The sequence below is a fragment of the Myxine glutinosa genome, chromosome 13 (assembly GCF_964187855.1).
Source record: "Myxine glutinosa chromosome 13, kmMyxGlut1.1, whole genome shotgun sequence".
Lineage (NCBI taxonomy): Eukaryota > Metazoa > Chordata > Myxini > Myxiniformes > Myxinidae > Myxine > Myxine glutinosa.
In genome coordinates, this window is record NC_136273.1 from 81820658 (window position 1) to 81838139 (window position 17482).

A 17482-nucleotide genomic window follows, 5' to 3' on the forward strand; every position below is an offset into this window, starting at 1 on the left:
TCGAAAGCAGCCTTTTAAAGAAGAAGAAGAAAAAGGTGTTATAAAATATGACGGAATACATAACTTGAGGGGAAAGTGTAAACATTGAAGGTTAATGAGTGAAAACTATCTGGGGAAATGGGGAAGAAACACGTGGTCGAAGAACGAACGAACGAATAAGAATGAATAAACGAATGAGAACAGAGAAGGAAATGTTTTTTTTTTTTGTTTGTTTTTTTTGAGTTGAGATTTACACAAGGAAGTAGGCTCTGGGTGAAAAGCCTGGGAATACAGAGAACGAAAGTTATTGGATCACAAACGACGGACCGCTGAGAGAAAAACAAAGCCTCAAGGTTGTACAGTGCACACTGTACAAGGCCTCAAGACACGACACGGCAAACAGACGATCAATTTATGAAAGATAAACACCGAGAAACAACCAAAGTTGCACACAATAACTTCACACACCGAAAGATAAATACAGTTTCGACAAAATACAATTGTGAACAGACTTAACTTCGAAAAACGTGGAGACCGTGTGGAGCTTCGAAAATCCCTCCCACCGTCTCCGAGATCTCGCGAGATCTTTAGAAATTAAATAACTCTCGTATCCGAATCCCGATTCAGATCTTCACCAAACTCGAATCGAATCGTCCTTGTCACACACCCATCCGGTTCACCAAGTTTCGTCCAAATCCGTCCACAACTTTTTGAGATATCCCGCTATGTATCGATTTTGGCCCGATCTCCTAATGGTGAAGAATGACTTAAAAATTAAATAATTCTCACATCCGAATCCACATTCATATCTTAACCAAAAACGAATCGATTAGTCCTTGTCAGACACCCAACCTCTCCAGCAAGTTTTGTCCAAATCGATCCATAACTTTTTGAGATATCTTGTTCACAAGCAGACAGACAAACAGACAGACAGACAGGGGTGAAAACATAACCTCTATCCACCTTCGGTGGCGGAGGTAAAACGTTTTGGACGTATTCGGACGAGACTTGGTAGACGAGTTGATTAGGTGACAAGAACAAGCCGATTAGATTTTGGTTCAGGTCCGAATCCAGATTCGGCCTATCAGTGGGAGATAAAATGTAACCTGTTCAACCAGGTGGAGGCATGCGCTCTACCAGGTGCAGTTCTTGATCATCTTTGCTATTGAAGGTTTTATACAATTAATCTCTGAAGGTCTTCGTGGTTTGGTTTTGATAAATTGGCAACTTAATCACGTTCAGCCCCACGATTTGAACATGTGAGGTCTACAGTCTACTGTATCTTTCCGAACTTTTTTTCTCTCCCTCCCCGAACGTTACGTAATTTTTGAACGGCGTACACAAATTATGGGTGGACGTGGTGAGCTCTCGTCCACACTTTTAGTTTACTGTACATCTATTTTAGGTAGAACAAATAAATTGTACACAAACGTGGTGGGGAAAACTGAAGCACATTTTACTCATTTGTGTGAGTGCAAGAGGTAACAAAAGACGCATGCGGACTGCGTCACGAGTAATGGTGAGCTATCGCCGGCACCCTGAACAAATTACACACAAAATTTGAACAAACGAACAACTTTTTACAAACTACCCTGAAATTTAAACAAACTACCATGAACAAAAACAATTTGCTTCAGATACAAACCGGATTACCATGAAGGGTGTAATATTTGCTTCAGATACACACCGGATTACCATGAAGGGTGTAATATTTGCTTCAGATACACACCGGATTACCATGAAGGGTGTAATATTTGCTTCAGATACAAACCGGATTACCATGAAGGGTGTAATATTTGCTTCAGATTCAAACCGGATTACCATGAAGGGTGTAATATTTGCTTCAGATACACACCGGATTACCATGAAGGGTGTAATATTTGCTTCAGATACACACCGGATTACCATGAAGGGTGTAATATTTGCTTCAGCTACACACCGGATTACCATGAAGGGTGTAAGATTTGCTTCAGATACACACAGGATTACCATGAAGGGTGTAATATTTGCTTCAGATACACACCGGATTACCATGAAGAGTGTAATATTTGCTTCAGATACATACCGGATTACCATGAAGGGTGTAATATTTGCTTCGGATACACACCGGATTACCATGAAGGGTGTAATATTTGCTTCAGATACACACCGGATTACCATGAAGGGTGTAATATTTGCTTCGGATACATACCGGATTACCATGAAGGGTGTAATATTTGCTTCAGATACACACCGGATTACCATGAAGGGTGTATTATTTGCTTCAGATACACACTGGATTACCATGAAGAGTGTAATATGCTTCAGATACACACCGGATTACCATGAAGGGTGTAATATTTGCTTCAGATACATACCGGATTACCATGAAGGGTGTAATATTTGCTTCGGATACAAACCGGATTACCATGAAGGGTGTAATATTTGCTTCAGATACAAACCGGATTACCATGAAGGGTGTAATATTTGCTTCAGATACACACCGGATTACCATGAAGAGTGTAATATTTGCTTCAGATACATACCGGATTACCATGAAGGGTGTAATATTTGCTTCGGATACACACCGGATTACCATGAAGGGTGTAATATTTGCTTCAGATACACACCGGATTACCATGAAGGGTGTAATATTTGCTTCGGATACACACCGGATTACCATGAAGGGTGTAATATTTGCTTCAGATACACACCGGATTACCATGAAGGGTGTATTATTTGCTTCAGATACACACTGGATTACCATGAAGAGTGTAATATGCTTCAGATACACACCGGATTACCATGAAGGGTGTAATATTTGCTTCAGATACATACCGGATTACCATGAAAGGTGTAATATTTGCTTCGGATACACATCGGATTACCATGAAGGGTGTAATATTTGCTTCAGATACACACCGGGTTACCATGAAGAGTGTAATATTTGCTTCAGATACATACCGGATTACCATGAAGGGTGTAATATTTGCTTCGGATACACACCGGATTACCATGAAGGGTGTAATATTTGCTTCAGATACACACCGGATTACCATGAAGGGTGTAATATTTGCTTCAGATACACACCGGATTACCATGAAGGGTGTAATATTTGCTTCAGATACACACCGGGTTACCATGAAGGGTGGAATATTTGCTTCAGATACACACCGGATTACCATGAAGAGTGTAATATTTGCTTCAGATACACACCGGATTACCATGAAGGGTGTAATATTTGCTTCAGATACACACCGGATTACCATGAAGGGTGTAATATTTGCTTCAGATACACACCGGGTTACCATGAAGGGTGGAATATTTGCTTCAGATACACACCGGATTACCATGAAGAGTGTAATATTTGCTTCAGATACATACCGGATTACCATGAAGGGTGTAATATTTGCTTCGGATACACACCGGATTACCATGAAGGGTGTAATATTTGCTTCAGATACATACCGGATTACCATGAAAGGTGTAATATTTGCTTCGGATACACATCGGATTACCATGAAGGGTGTAATATTTGCTTCAGATACATACCGGATTACCATGAAGGGTGTAATATTTGCTTCAGATACATACCGGATTACCATGAAAGGTGTAATATTTGCTTCGGATACACACCGGATTACCATGAAGGGTGTAATATTTGCTTCAGATACACACTGGGTTACCATGAAGGGTGTAATATTTGCTTCAGATACACACCGGGTTACCATGAAGGGTGTAATATTTCCTTCAGATACATACCGGATTACCATGAAGGGTGTAATATTTGCTTCAGATACACACCGGATTACCATGAAGGGTGTAATATTTGCTTCGGATACACACCGGATTACCATGAAGGGTGTAATATTTGCTGCTTCAGATACACACCGGCTTACCATGAAGGGTGTAATATTTGCTTCGGATACACACCGGATTATCATGAAGGGTGTAATATTTGCTTCGGATACACACCGGATTACCATGAAGGGTGTAATATTTGCTGCTTCAGATACACACCGGCTTACCATGAAGGGTGTAATATTTGCTTCAGATACACACCGGATTACCATGAAGGGTGTAATATTTGCTTCAGATACACACCAGGTTACCATGAAGGGTGTAATATTTGCTTCGGATACACACCGGATTACCATGAAGGGTGTAATATTTGCTGCTTCAAATACACACCGGCTTACCATGAAGGGTGTAATATTTTCTTATTCAGATACACACCGGATTACCACGAAGGGTGTAATATTTGCTTCAGATACATACCGGATTACCTTGAAGGGTGTTATATTTGCTTCGGATAAACACCAGATCACCATGAAGGGGGTAATATTTGCTTCGGATACACACCAGATTACCATGAATGGTGTAATATTTGCTTCAGATACACCCCAGATTACCATGAAGGGTGTAATATTTGCTTTGGATACACACCGGATTACCATGAAGGGTGTAATATTTGCTGCTTCAGATACACACCGGATTACCATGAAGGGTGTAATATTTGCTGCTTCAGATACACACCGGATTACCATGAAGGGTGTAACATTTGCTTCGGATACACACCAGATTACCATGAAGGGGGTAATATTTGCTTCGGATACACACCGGATTACCATGAAGGGTGTAATATTTGCTTCAGATACACACCGGATTACCATGAAGGGTGTAATATCTGCTTCAGATACACACCAGATTACCATGAAGGGTGTAATATTTGCTTCAGATACACACCGGATTACCCTGAAGGGTGTAATATTTGCTTCAAATACACACCAGATTACCATGAAGGGTGTCATATTTGCTTCGGATACACACCAGTTTGCCATGAAGGGTGTAATATTTGCTGCTTCAGATACACACTGGATTACCATGAAGGGTGTAATATTTGCTGCTTCAGATACACACCGGATTACCATGAAGGGTGTAATATTTGCTGCTTCAGATACACACCAGATTACCATGAAGGGTGTAATATTTGCTTCAGACACACCCCAGATTACCATGAAGGGTGTCACATTTGCTTCGGATACACACCAGATTACCATGAAGGGTGTAATATTTGCTTCGGATACACACCAGATTACCATGAAGGGTGTAACATTTGCTTCGGATACACACCAGATTACCATGAAGGGTGGATTATTTGCTTCGGATACACACCGGATTACCATGAAGGGTGTAATATTTGATTCGGAATCACACTGGATTACCATGAAGGGGGTAATATTTGCTTCGGATACACACCAGATTACCATGAAGGGTGTAATATTTGCTTCGGATACACACCAGATTACAATGAAGGGTGTAATATTTGCTTCGGATACACTCCGGATTACCATGAAGGGTGTAATATTTGCTGCTTCAGATACACACTGGATTACCATGAAGGGTGTAATATTTGCTTCAGATACAAACCGGATTACCATGAAGGGTGTCACATTTGCTTCGGATACACACCAGATTACCATGAAGGGTGTAATATTTGATTCGGAATCACACTGGATTACCATGAAGGGTGTAATATTTGCTTCGGATACACACCAGATTACCATGAAGGGTGTAATATTTGCTTCGGATACACACCAGATTACCATGAAGGGTGTCACATTTGCTTCGGATACACACCAGATTACCATGAAGGGTGTAATATTTGATTCGGAATCACACTGGATTACCATGAAGGGGGTAATATTTGCTTCGGATACACACCAGATTACCATGAAGGGTGTAATATTTGCTTCAGATACACACCAGATTACCATGAAGGGTGTAATATTTGCTGCTTCGGATACACACCAGATTACCATGAAGGGTGTAATATTTGCTTCAGATACACACCAGATTACCATGAAGGGTGTCACATTTGCTTCGGATACACACCAGATTACCATGAAGGGTGTAATATTTGATTCGGAATCACACGGGATTACCATGAAGGGGGTAATATTTGCTTCGGATACACACCAGATTACCATGAAGGGTGTAATATTTGCTTCGGATACACACCAGATTACCATGAAGGGTGTAATATTTGCTTCGGATACACACCAGATTACAATGAAGGGTGTAATATTTGCTTCAGATCCACACCGGATTACCATGAAGGGTGTAATATTTGCTTCGGATACACACCAGATTACCATGAAGGGTGTAATATTTGCTTCAGATACACACCGGATTACCATGTGGGGTGTCATATTTGCTTCAGATATACACTGGATTACCATGAAGGGTGTAATATTTGCTTCAGATACACAACGGATTACCATGAAGGATGTAATATTTGCTTCGGATACACACCGGATTACCATGAAGGGTGTCATATTTGCTTCAGATATACACTGGATTACCATGAAGGGTGTAATATTTGCTTCAGATACACAACGGATTACCATGAAGGATGTAATATTTGCTTCGGATACACACCAGATTACCATGAAGGGTGTCATATTTGCTTCAGATATTTACTGGATTACCATGAAGGGTGTAATATTTGCTTCAGATACACAACGGATTACCATGAAGGATGTAATATTTGCTTCGGATACACACCAGATTACCATGAAGGGTGTCATATTTGCTTCAGATATACACTGGATTACCATGAAGGGTGTAATATTTGCTTCAGATACACAACGGATTACCATGAAGGGTGTAATATTTGCTTCAGATACACAACGGATTACCATGAAGGGTGTAATATTTGCTTCAGATACACACCGGATTACCATGAAGGGTGTAATATTTGCTTCGGATACACACCGGATTACCATGAAGGGTGTAATATTTGCTTCAGATACACACCGGATTACCATGAAGGGTGTAATATTTGCTTCAGATACACAACGGATTACCATGAAGGGTGTAATATTTGCTTCAGATACACAACGGATTACCATGAAGGGTGTAATATTTGCTTCAGATACACACCGGATTACCATGAAGGGTGTAATATTTGCTTCGGATACACACCGGATTACCATGAAGGGTGTAATATTTGCTTCAGATACACACCGGATTACCATGAAGGATGTAATATTTGCTTCGGATACACACCGGATTACCATGAAGGGTGTAATATTTGCTTCAGATACACACCGGATTACCATGAAGGGTGTAATATTTGCTTCAGATACACACCGGATTACCATGAGGGGTGTAATATTTGCTTCAGATACACAACGGATTACCATGAAGGGTGTAATATTTGCTTCGGATACACACCGGATTACCATGAAGGGTGTAATATTTGCTTCAGATACACACCGGATTACCATGAGGGGTGTAATATTTGCTTCAGATACACACCGGATTACCATGAAGGGTGTAATATTTGCTTCAGATACACACCGGATTACCATGAGGGGTGCTCAACTGAATTTTCAAAATTCCAGTCAACAAACTGACAAATCATTTCCAGTTTGGTACAAATCCACCTGTTCGTTGATGGACAAGATCACCACAATGATGTCTGAATGCGATTTCTAAGACTGCACTTTAAGCCTAAATCCTTCCTTGTGGATTGCACCAGAATCATGGGGACTTTGTCAAAGCACAGACTTTCCACCAGATGAATGATTTGTGCCTCATTATTTGTGTTGATTAACTTGAAATGATCTCGAGTCTAGAACGTGATGCTTTGCAATTGCCATAGTGTGATGCATTGATAGCTTCATTCAGCTAGAAGTCTATTTGCCTTCCCTCCATTTGGGCGGAGACCCAAAGAGTGCTTCAGCCAATGAAGACACACAATGAAGCACGAGCAGGGTGTGCAAGAGGCAAATGACCTGGAAAACATTACCTTTTCGAAACGTGCTATTTTAGAGTCGTCACCAAAGGTGTTGCGGTGCGAGGGCGTTGGTGCACACGGGTTTATGCAGCAAACCTGGTGATCGGCTGCTTTGCATTCTCCTGGGCTATGGACCGTTCCCAAAATGGCTTGCCAATTTATCAAATTGATTGTGACTGCTGCACTATGCATTGTTAAAAGATTCAAAGTGCGTAGGAAAGGGGCAAATGTAACGATCAATGGCCTTGTCCTGCAGACCTTGCATCATTAATTTCAAGTTGCACTGTACTCTTTCTTGTACCATATGCTTTTGCAAACTATAGATTATACATTTGTGCAAGTGTTCATTATTTGCATCAGTTGTACATCGCTCCTTTCCTATTCCATCTCCAGGCGCTGCATGACGTCATCGCTGGGCACCGAAGGGGGCTTGGCAATGACACGCTGAAAGGGAGTACTCAGTTTTCACTCCGGTTGTTTGTTTGTTGTGCACCGCTCCTTTCCTATTCCATCTCCAGGCGCTGCATGACGTCATCGCTGGGCAACGAAGGGGCCCCGGCAATGACGCACGCTGAAAGGGAGTACTCAGTTTTCACTCTGGTTGTTTGTTTTCTTGTTTGTTGTTTGTCCGGACGATATCTCAGCCTTCCTTTGAGCTAGGAAGCCGAAGTTTTGGCAAAATAGTGAGTAAGTACTTTGGCACAAACAGTATTTTTTGTTTTTTTGATTAATCAATTAATTGATTCATTATTTAATTATTATCGATTAATTAAGTACTTATTTATTTTCTTTCTCATCTGGGCATTATCCCAGCCACCTATTGAACGAGGAAGCTGATATTTGGACATGACAATTACCAAGTGCTTTGGCTGTAAAGGCTATTTTTTATTTATTGATTAATCAATTAATCGATAATTTATTTAATTATTTGATTAATGACTTCATTGATTAATTTTTGTTAAGTTACAGATTCGGATGAAACGGTGGTGGTTTAGGTTTTATATTAGCGTATTGATTAATTACTTAATTATTTTATGATTATTATTTATTTATTTTCATTATTAATCTTTTATTTATTTTCTTTCTCATTTTGGGCAATATCTCAGGCACCTTTTGAGCTAGGAAGCTAATATTTGGACACGGCAGTGACAAAGTGATGTGGCTATAAAGGATATTTTTGTTTTATTGATTAATCAATGAATCGATTGATTATTTATTGATTAATCAATTATTTATTAATTCTTTTCGATTAATGGCTTATTTAATGAATTTTCAAAATCTTCGGATGAAGCACTGGTGGTTTAGGTATGCTATTAGCCAATTTATTAAGAAAATATTTTATGATTGTTATTTATTGATTTTAATTGTGCAATTAATCATTCAATTATTGCACACCTCTCCCACCCTATTCACTCTATGAGCTGCATGGTGGTATCGCCAGGCACTCAGGCAATGTTGCGCTGGAGGATGTTTATTTATTTGGCATGGTGGTGGTGTACTTTTAATGTGTCTGTACTTGTTGTTATGGCTGTTTGGTATATAGTATATAGGATTTTCACATCGACACTTCTGCTAACGCAGACACACCTGTGCCAAAGCAATGTGCTTCCAGAATGTCCGAATTCAAGGGAGTCACTCACTAGGGGTTAGTGTGGTCCCCCCCACCCCCTCCCCCCCTGGTCTGAATCCAAATCCCACTGGTCTCTTAAAGCCAGATATATATATTTTTAACAAATTAGGTCTTCCCCAGGGATTAACCAGACCGGCTGTAATGGTTGGGCACTTGCGCGAGATAATGGTGGTTTATCAGGCGATGTGTGTACTTCAGGAATAACAGTTTGCTGAAAGGAGATGCAGGACGATAAAAACAGAGAATCTCGAGACGAGCGGTAGACCGAAACAATGAATAAAGGTAAATGCATAAATATTAAAATACGTATTCAATAAACGGAAATGCTCTTAACTCTTAGATGCAGGTGTCAAAAATCCTACATAAATGCAGCCACTGGGCCCAACGGATGTGTTCATGTAATGTTTTTTTTGTTTTTTTCTTTCATATCCTTTTTCAATCCAAGTCGATGCTCATGGATGTGTATTTGCCCAGAAAATGTGAATCATTGATCCTATTATTTGGAAGAATCCCATACAAGTAATGAATCTTTTTTTTTCCCCCCCAAATTTTTTTTTGTTCTTGCTTTTTAAACTTTTTTTCTCTAAAAAAATTGAGGCTCATGGAGCAGTATTTGCTCAAATATTATGATTCACTAATCCTTTTATTTAGAATGTATATGTCCACAACTGTCAAAAATTCTACACCTATGCAGCCATTGGGCCTTGGAGGCCCCACGAATGTATTCGTGTAAAGTCTTTAAATTTTCATATTTTTGTCACTGTATAATGAAGTAAGAAAGTTATAGGAGCATATAATGAGGCTCATATCAAGAAAATAATGATATAACATAGTAGTACAACAACATTTATGTGGGGCCTCATAGGCCCCAGGCCTGCATTCGTGTCGGATTTTCAGGTTAACAGTGAAGAATGAAGATTTTCCCACGAGCCTGAATGAATTTTTTTAAATGTCACTGAATTTTGTGTAACAACATGAAAGTCAGTGAAAATGAGGCTCATTCCAACAAAAAAATTTGTACAGCATAGTTTTTGCAACAAAAAAACATTGTGGGCCTCCGAGGCCCAATCCCTGCATCCAAGGGTTAATACAATAACGAACCTATAATAATAATAATAATAATGCATTTATTTTATATAGCGCTTTTCAGGAAGCCCAAAGACGCTTTGACAGAGTGCAAAACATAATGCATAGCAAAACATAAAAACAATTGCAAAAAAAGAAGAATCAATAGGGAAATATTCAAAGCACAAAGGAGGGAGAAGGAGAGTAGATAGTCAGGGGTTAGATGCTGTGGGTTAAATGTTGAATGCAGTGTTGAACAGGTGGGTCTTGAGTGATGTTTTGAATGTGGCGAGTGAGGAGGAGTCTCTGATGGTGTGAGGTAGTGAGTTCCAGAGGGTGTGAGCAGCGATGGAGAAGGCCCTGTCCCCCCAGGATCTGAATTTGGTCTGGATGGGGGGGGGGGGGGGGTGGGTCAGGAGGTTGGTCCCAGCAGAGCGGAGGTTGTGGGTGGGAGTGTGTCTGGAGAGGAGGTCAGCCAGGTAGGATGGGGCCAGGTTATGGAGGGCTTTGTAGGTCAAGAGGAGGATTTTGTACTGGATTCTCTGGGAGATGGGGAGCCAGTGAAGCTTGTAAAGGACGGGGGTGATGTGGTCACGGGTCCGGGATTGGGTGAGTAGACGGGCAGCGGAGTTCTGAATGTATTGGAGTTTATTGGTGATTGTTGAGGGTGAACCATAAAGGAGGCTATTGCAGTAGTCCAGACTGGAAGTGATGAAGGCGTGGATGAGGGTTTCTGCAGCCATGGAGGAGAGGGATGGACGGAGACGGGCGATGTTTTTCAGGTGAAAGAAGGCTGTCTTTGTGATCTGTTTAGTGTATTTGTCGAAGGAGAGGGTTTGGTCAAAGATGATGCCAAGATTCCGGATGTGAGGGGAGGTGGATACTGGGATACCGTCGATGTTGAGGGCAAAGTTATGGGTGGATTTGGTGAGCGTTTTTGGGCCAATGATGATTATTTCAGATTTATCATAGTTAAGTTTGAGGAAGTTGATTTGAAGCCAGGATTTTATTTCAGTGATGCAGTTTGTCAGGATAGAGTGGGTGGCGGTGGAGATGGACTTGGTGGAGATGAAAAGCTGGATGTCATCGGCGAAGCAGTGGAATTGGAGACCATGACGGTGGATTAAGTGACCGAGGGGGGACAGGTAAAGGATGAAGAGGAGGGGGCCAAGAACTGAACCTTGGGGGACACCTGGGGGGAGGGGAGCAGTGGGGAATTTGCAGTTATTGATGGAGATGAACTGGCGTCTGTCAGAGGTATGATTTAATCCAAGAGAGGGCAGTGCCGGTAATGTTAAAGGTGGTTTCAAGTCGGGTGAGGAGGATGATGTGATCGATGGTGTCAAAGGCGGCGCTGAGGTCGAGGAGGATGAGAATGTTGAGGTTACCAGCGTCAGAGGAGAGGAGAAGGTCGTTGGTGATTTTGAGGAGAGCAGTTTCAGTACTGTGGTTGGAGCGGAATCCGGATTGGAATGTTTCATACAGGTTATTGGCAGAGAGGTGATGTGGTGCCACATGGTGCCACATGCCGTCTTCCACCCATACACAAAGGGGAGAAACTAGGCAAGGTCTTGAAGGATGCAGGTGGCTACGTCTCCAAAACAAAGCATGGGGAAGTACTCCGGAGTGGAACCAGTCAGCACTCCGACATCCTTGAAGGTGGGATCGATACGTATTGATGTCACCGAACCCAGAGAAAGCATGAGCATCCCCGGCTCCAGGCAATTCAACTCGCCCCCACTGCAGCAACTCACTCGGTTTCAAATAAAGCATGAGGAGAGAAGCAAAGTACCGGAAAAAGAGGTGGGAAGAGAAAAGAGAATGAACAAGTCAGTGTACAACATTTTAACACCAACAATGCACCTGCTTTCAAATGTTCTATTCATCCTCCGGCACTGACCAATGATGTGGCACGTCTCCGTAACCGCAGTGACGTCATGTCAATAGGTGTTCTCACCGGTGCTTCCTGATTAAATGACTCGGACACATTGCGGTGCACCAATGGCAGCACGCCCTTGTGGGTCCTCGGGATGGCGAGCGTCACGCCAGAGGCCTTGTCGGCAGTTTATCAGCCCAAACATGAACCAAGACACCTCCAAGTGAATTCCTTGCCTGAGTGTCTTGTCTAGCTTTAGAGAGAGGACATATACGAACTACAGTACTACACCCTCCTATCTAATGCATAGAGCTGGTAAAATACATAAGCCCGAAGGTGTTTAATCGAGTTCGCTTCCCTCTGTATTTTTCCTATCTTATTTCTAAATCTTATCACTCATGACACAAACAATACAAATAGATCAGATGGATTTCTGAGAAATGTGAATGTTCGGTGCATTTTTGGGTATAGGGTATGCTGAATTCTATTAACCGGTTCCCAAGCCAAATGTTGAGTTTTTGACCTTCTAATTAGCATAAACAAAATGGCCGCCAAATTGCCATTTTTGGACAATTTCTTTGAACAAGCATTTATATATCATGCATATACATGCAGCTCTTTTACTTTAACTTTACAACTTTTACCCCAAAATGCACCTAGAAGCTTATACATGGCTTATACTACGTAAATCCGTCTAGTCTATATTATGGTTGGTGACATATTGAAAGAAACATTCAAACTGATATTGAAATTGGGCATTATTAAATGGGAAATGGTTTTAATAAGACAATGTTTCATACAACCATTTATTCTAAAATTAAGTATACATGGCCATGAAGCACAAACATTCAGGAATGTCACACATGTTGTTTTGCCAAACTACATCAAATTCATACAAGGGGTCTGATCATCACTCTGTTGCTGACAGGCCCACATTGATGTGCACCTCAACTCTGAATAGCGACATTTGCAGCGTCGAGTCTTGCATTGCTTCTGGCATGCACAACAAATCATCTCGAGGCAACTTTCTGGGATTGGACTCGGTGACATCAGAAAAGGCTCTAGTCCTGAATCACCACGTTTCCATTCCATTTCCACAGGTGCAGGAAGGTCAGGTATGGCACAATGAGCATTTCACCATACCATGGCTTGATAGTGTACTCGCATCAAATGGAAATGAAGAGCATCACTTGTCGGTGACATTGCTTCTGGTTTACCAGTCTTGGAGAACAAGCGTTACGCCTAGGTCCCCCGTCGGTGAAGTGATGCGAGTTGACCAAGTGGAAGCCGCAAGGCGGCCATCTTGGATTTTGACGTGGCGACCCAATTTTCAATAGCGTTCTCCCTTATGCGTCGACACACCCACACACCAGATTAGAAGTTAGTAGTTCGTTTATTTTTCAAGATATTTCGCTCACAAGTTTCAGACATATATATGGTGGCGGCCATCTTGGATTTTGACGTGGCGACCCAATTTTCAATAGCGTTCTTCCTTATGCGTCGATACACCCACACACCAGACTAGACGTTAGTAGTTCATTAATTTTTTCAAGATATTTCACTCACAATGTTCAGACATATATATGGTAGTGGCCATCTTGGATTTTGACATGGCGACCCAATTTTCAATAGCTTTCTTCCTTATGCATAGATACACCCACACACCAGATTAGAAGTTGGTACTTCGCTTATTTTTCAAGATATTCAGCTCACAAGGTTCAGACATACATGGCGGCGGCCATCCTGGATTTTGACGTGGCGACCCAATTTTCAATAGGGTTCTTCCTTATGCCTAGATACACCCACACACCAGATTAGAAGTTGGTACTTCGCTTATTTTTCAAGATATTCCGCTCACAAGGTTCTTTCACGAGCCTCGATCCTGTATACAAAGACATACATGGCGTCAGACATACATGGCGGCGGCCATCTTGGATTTTTACGTGGGTTGCACCCGCGGACCAAATTTGAATGCGGTCCTTCACTTACGCACGCACGTATGCACGTATGCACGCACGCACGCACGCCCGGACGGACGGACACACGGACGGAGGGGAAAACCATAGTCCCCCTTTCGCTCCGGGGTGCGACGGGGGACAACAACCAACATATGTCATGCTGAATCAACAGAGGAATCCTCAAAATTTTCAAAATTCAAAACTCAAAATTCGGCTTGGGAACCGGGTTAATCGAATTCAGCATACCCTAATTATGTTAAAAAGTGATGTTCCCAACTTTTACCCAAAAATGCACCTAGAAGCTTATACATGGCCTTTTCCCATAAATCCATCCAGTCTCAAAGGGACATTGGGAGGGTGCGGAGGCTTAGCGATGAGACGGGTGGAATGGAAGGGTAAGGCCTTCCCTTTCTCCAGGCGCCGTCGGCTAGTTTTGCTCCGACGTGCAGACTGCCATTTTCCCACACTCATGGGCCTCAAGGTAGGTCACTCAGGCATGGTCGTAGGGAAGCTCGGAATCCCGTGCAAAATCGCGCCATTTCAGCCATCTGTCATCGCATGCTGATCAGCTTGTTGAAACAATTCACAGAAAGTCGTGTGAAGTCCGGTGGAGAATGTCTTGCAGTCCGCTTGAGGATCATCGGCCTGATCCAACTTGAAGTGCTGGACCGAACCAGAAGTTTCGCAGCAAATTGCCAATGCACGTGTAATGGGGGGCGGCACCACACCCAACATCATGCGCCGAGCATCGGATTAAAAACGAACAAAATCTCAAGCAATTTAATCCAAATATCTATTTTAAAAATTGCCAATCATTTAAAGCCTCACATGTAACCTGTAATTCGAATGATGAGACAAGACTCGCAATTGAACGGGTGTTTAAAAAAATTGTTTTTTTGCTGATGGATGTAAATCGGCGTTGATTTTAAAATTCTGAACGCCAGATGGATCCTCGTTCCACGCGGTTCATTTCCACATGTCACGCTTAAAATATGCAATTTTTCGGCCAAAGTAATAAAATTTTTGAAACGTCGTCATGCGTGGTCGACTTAAATGATGAGTCGAGCTGCAATATGTTGATATTCCGATACGAGGGTGGCACCGTTCATTCATGACCTCTTATGCTTTTTTAAATTTAGCCTCGACTTCGCCCTCCCCTCCCAAGTGCATCCTTCCTCCCAGCTAACACCCACCCCCCCCCCCTCTCAAAAAAGTAATATATTGCAGGGACACATAACAATATGCGATAGGTAAAGGTAAGGGCTCCCACGTTAGCATAAAGGTATGTTGTCCGCCCTGGTGTTTCATTCACAAGCAGAGCAATGTATCAATCAATGGACCCGTTTGCCAGAAATGGTCGTTGGTGGATATTGAAGATCCCAGGGTATCTTTAGCCAAGAGTGAGTTGACGCCAGCACCTTGCCCATATCACCTGCGATCGAAAATAAATAAATCATATGAGATCCCCTTCAAGAAACTTTGACATAGGAGGAAGGTCATTAGGCCCATCATTGCCTGCACAACAGTTGCCAACCGATGTCTCTTTGTCCTTGCTCTATCCTTTCAACATGCTGAGCATCAAGCAGGTAACAACAACAACAACATGCATTTTAAGGCCATTTTCCCTGCGAGAGCGGGGGTTAGCCTTGCGGTCCCCATGACAATCTTCTCCATCTTGCCCTATTTTCTGCATCTCCCCTTGTTAACCCCCTTGCCCGCATTTCTTCTTCCACCATCTTTAGCCAAGTCTTTCTCGGTCTTCCCCGTCCTCTACTTCCTTCTACATTCATTTCCATCACTCTTCTCAACCAGTCACTTTCATTCTTCCTCAACACATGACCAAACCATCTCAACCTGTTCCTCTTCACAGCATCAATCACAGGCTCGACTCCCATCATCTTTCACAATTCATCATTTGTCTTCCTCTCTCTCAACGATACTCCGCACATCCACCGAACCATTCGCATTTCCACCCTTTCCAGCCTTCGTTGCTGCTCTACGTTCATTACCCATGTCTCGCTCCCATAAATCATAACACTTCTCACACATGCAGCATACACCTTTCCCTTCAGCTTCAACGATGTTGAAGCAGGTAAGCAGCTTCAAGGTAAGCTTCAAGGTTACTTCAAGGTAAGCAGCAGGTAAAATGTTTAAAGTCTGGTATGCCTCGTCCAGATGCCTGGTGTTGGTTTGACGGTTAGGGTGCTGGCTTTGGATTATAGGGTCTTGGGTTAAAAACCCGGTCAGTTGTTGAATTAACACCAGGTGGTGTTGACTCAGCTTGTCATCTTCCGAGTTCGGTGAAATGATTACCAGCTTACTGGGGTGAATGAGTCATTCGAGAGTCCTGTGTAGGAGTGACGCCCCGACCAGGATTGGGCCCAATAGTCAAGAAACTGCTTCGGCAGCCATATGCATCTGATGATGCAGGAGTGGAGATCATATATATATATACACTTAATACCCCTTTAATATATTATTCCAAAAATCTAAGATGCTGGTCCAATGGACTCCAGATCTGGGGATTGTGGGTTCGAGTCCAATTTGGGTAGAATAATTATTTTTTTCCTCTTACTTTTTCAAGTCTTTGATATCGTTTTGAATAAAGTCTTGTTTATAACGACAAACAAATGCAATTTGTTCGTATTTAAAACACAATTATTCTTAAACCTGATTTTCAGTGTCATTATGAGTATTGTACCAGATCAAATATACACAGTCACGTGAAAAAGTAAGTACACCCCATGTAAAGTTTTGACTTTTTCAACTTATTTCAACATAGAGCTGTTTGATCTTCATTTCAACAATATTGATAGATAAAGGTGATATAATATAACAAATATCATGAAACATTTACATTTTGTAGTCCATTGTATATTTTAAATAAACATAAATCCAAATTTCGCATGTGGAAAAAGTAAGTACACCCTTGGCTCTAACAGGTGGTATTGCCCCCTTTGGCAGAAACAACCTCAAGTAGGCGTTTCTTATAACTGTCTACCAGTCTCTGACATCGCCTGGGAGAAATTTTTGCCCACTCCTCCATGCAGAATTCTTTCAGGTGTGCGATGTTTGAGGGGTTTCTTGCATGCACAGCTCGTTTCAAATCCCCCCCACAACATCTCGATGGGATTTAGATCCGGGCTTTGACTTGGCCATTCCAGAACCCTCCATTTCTTTCTTTTCAGCCA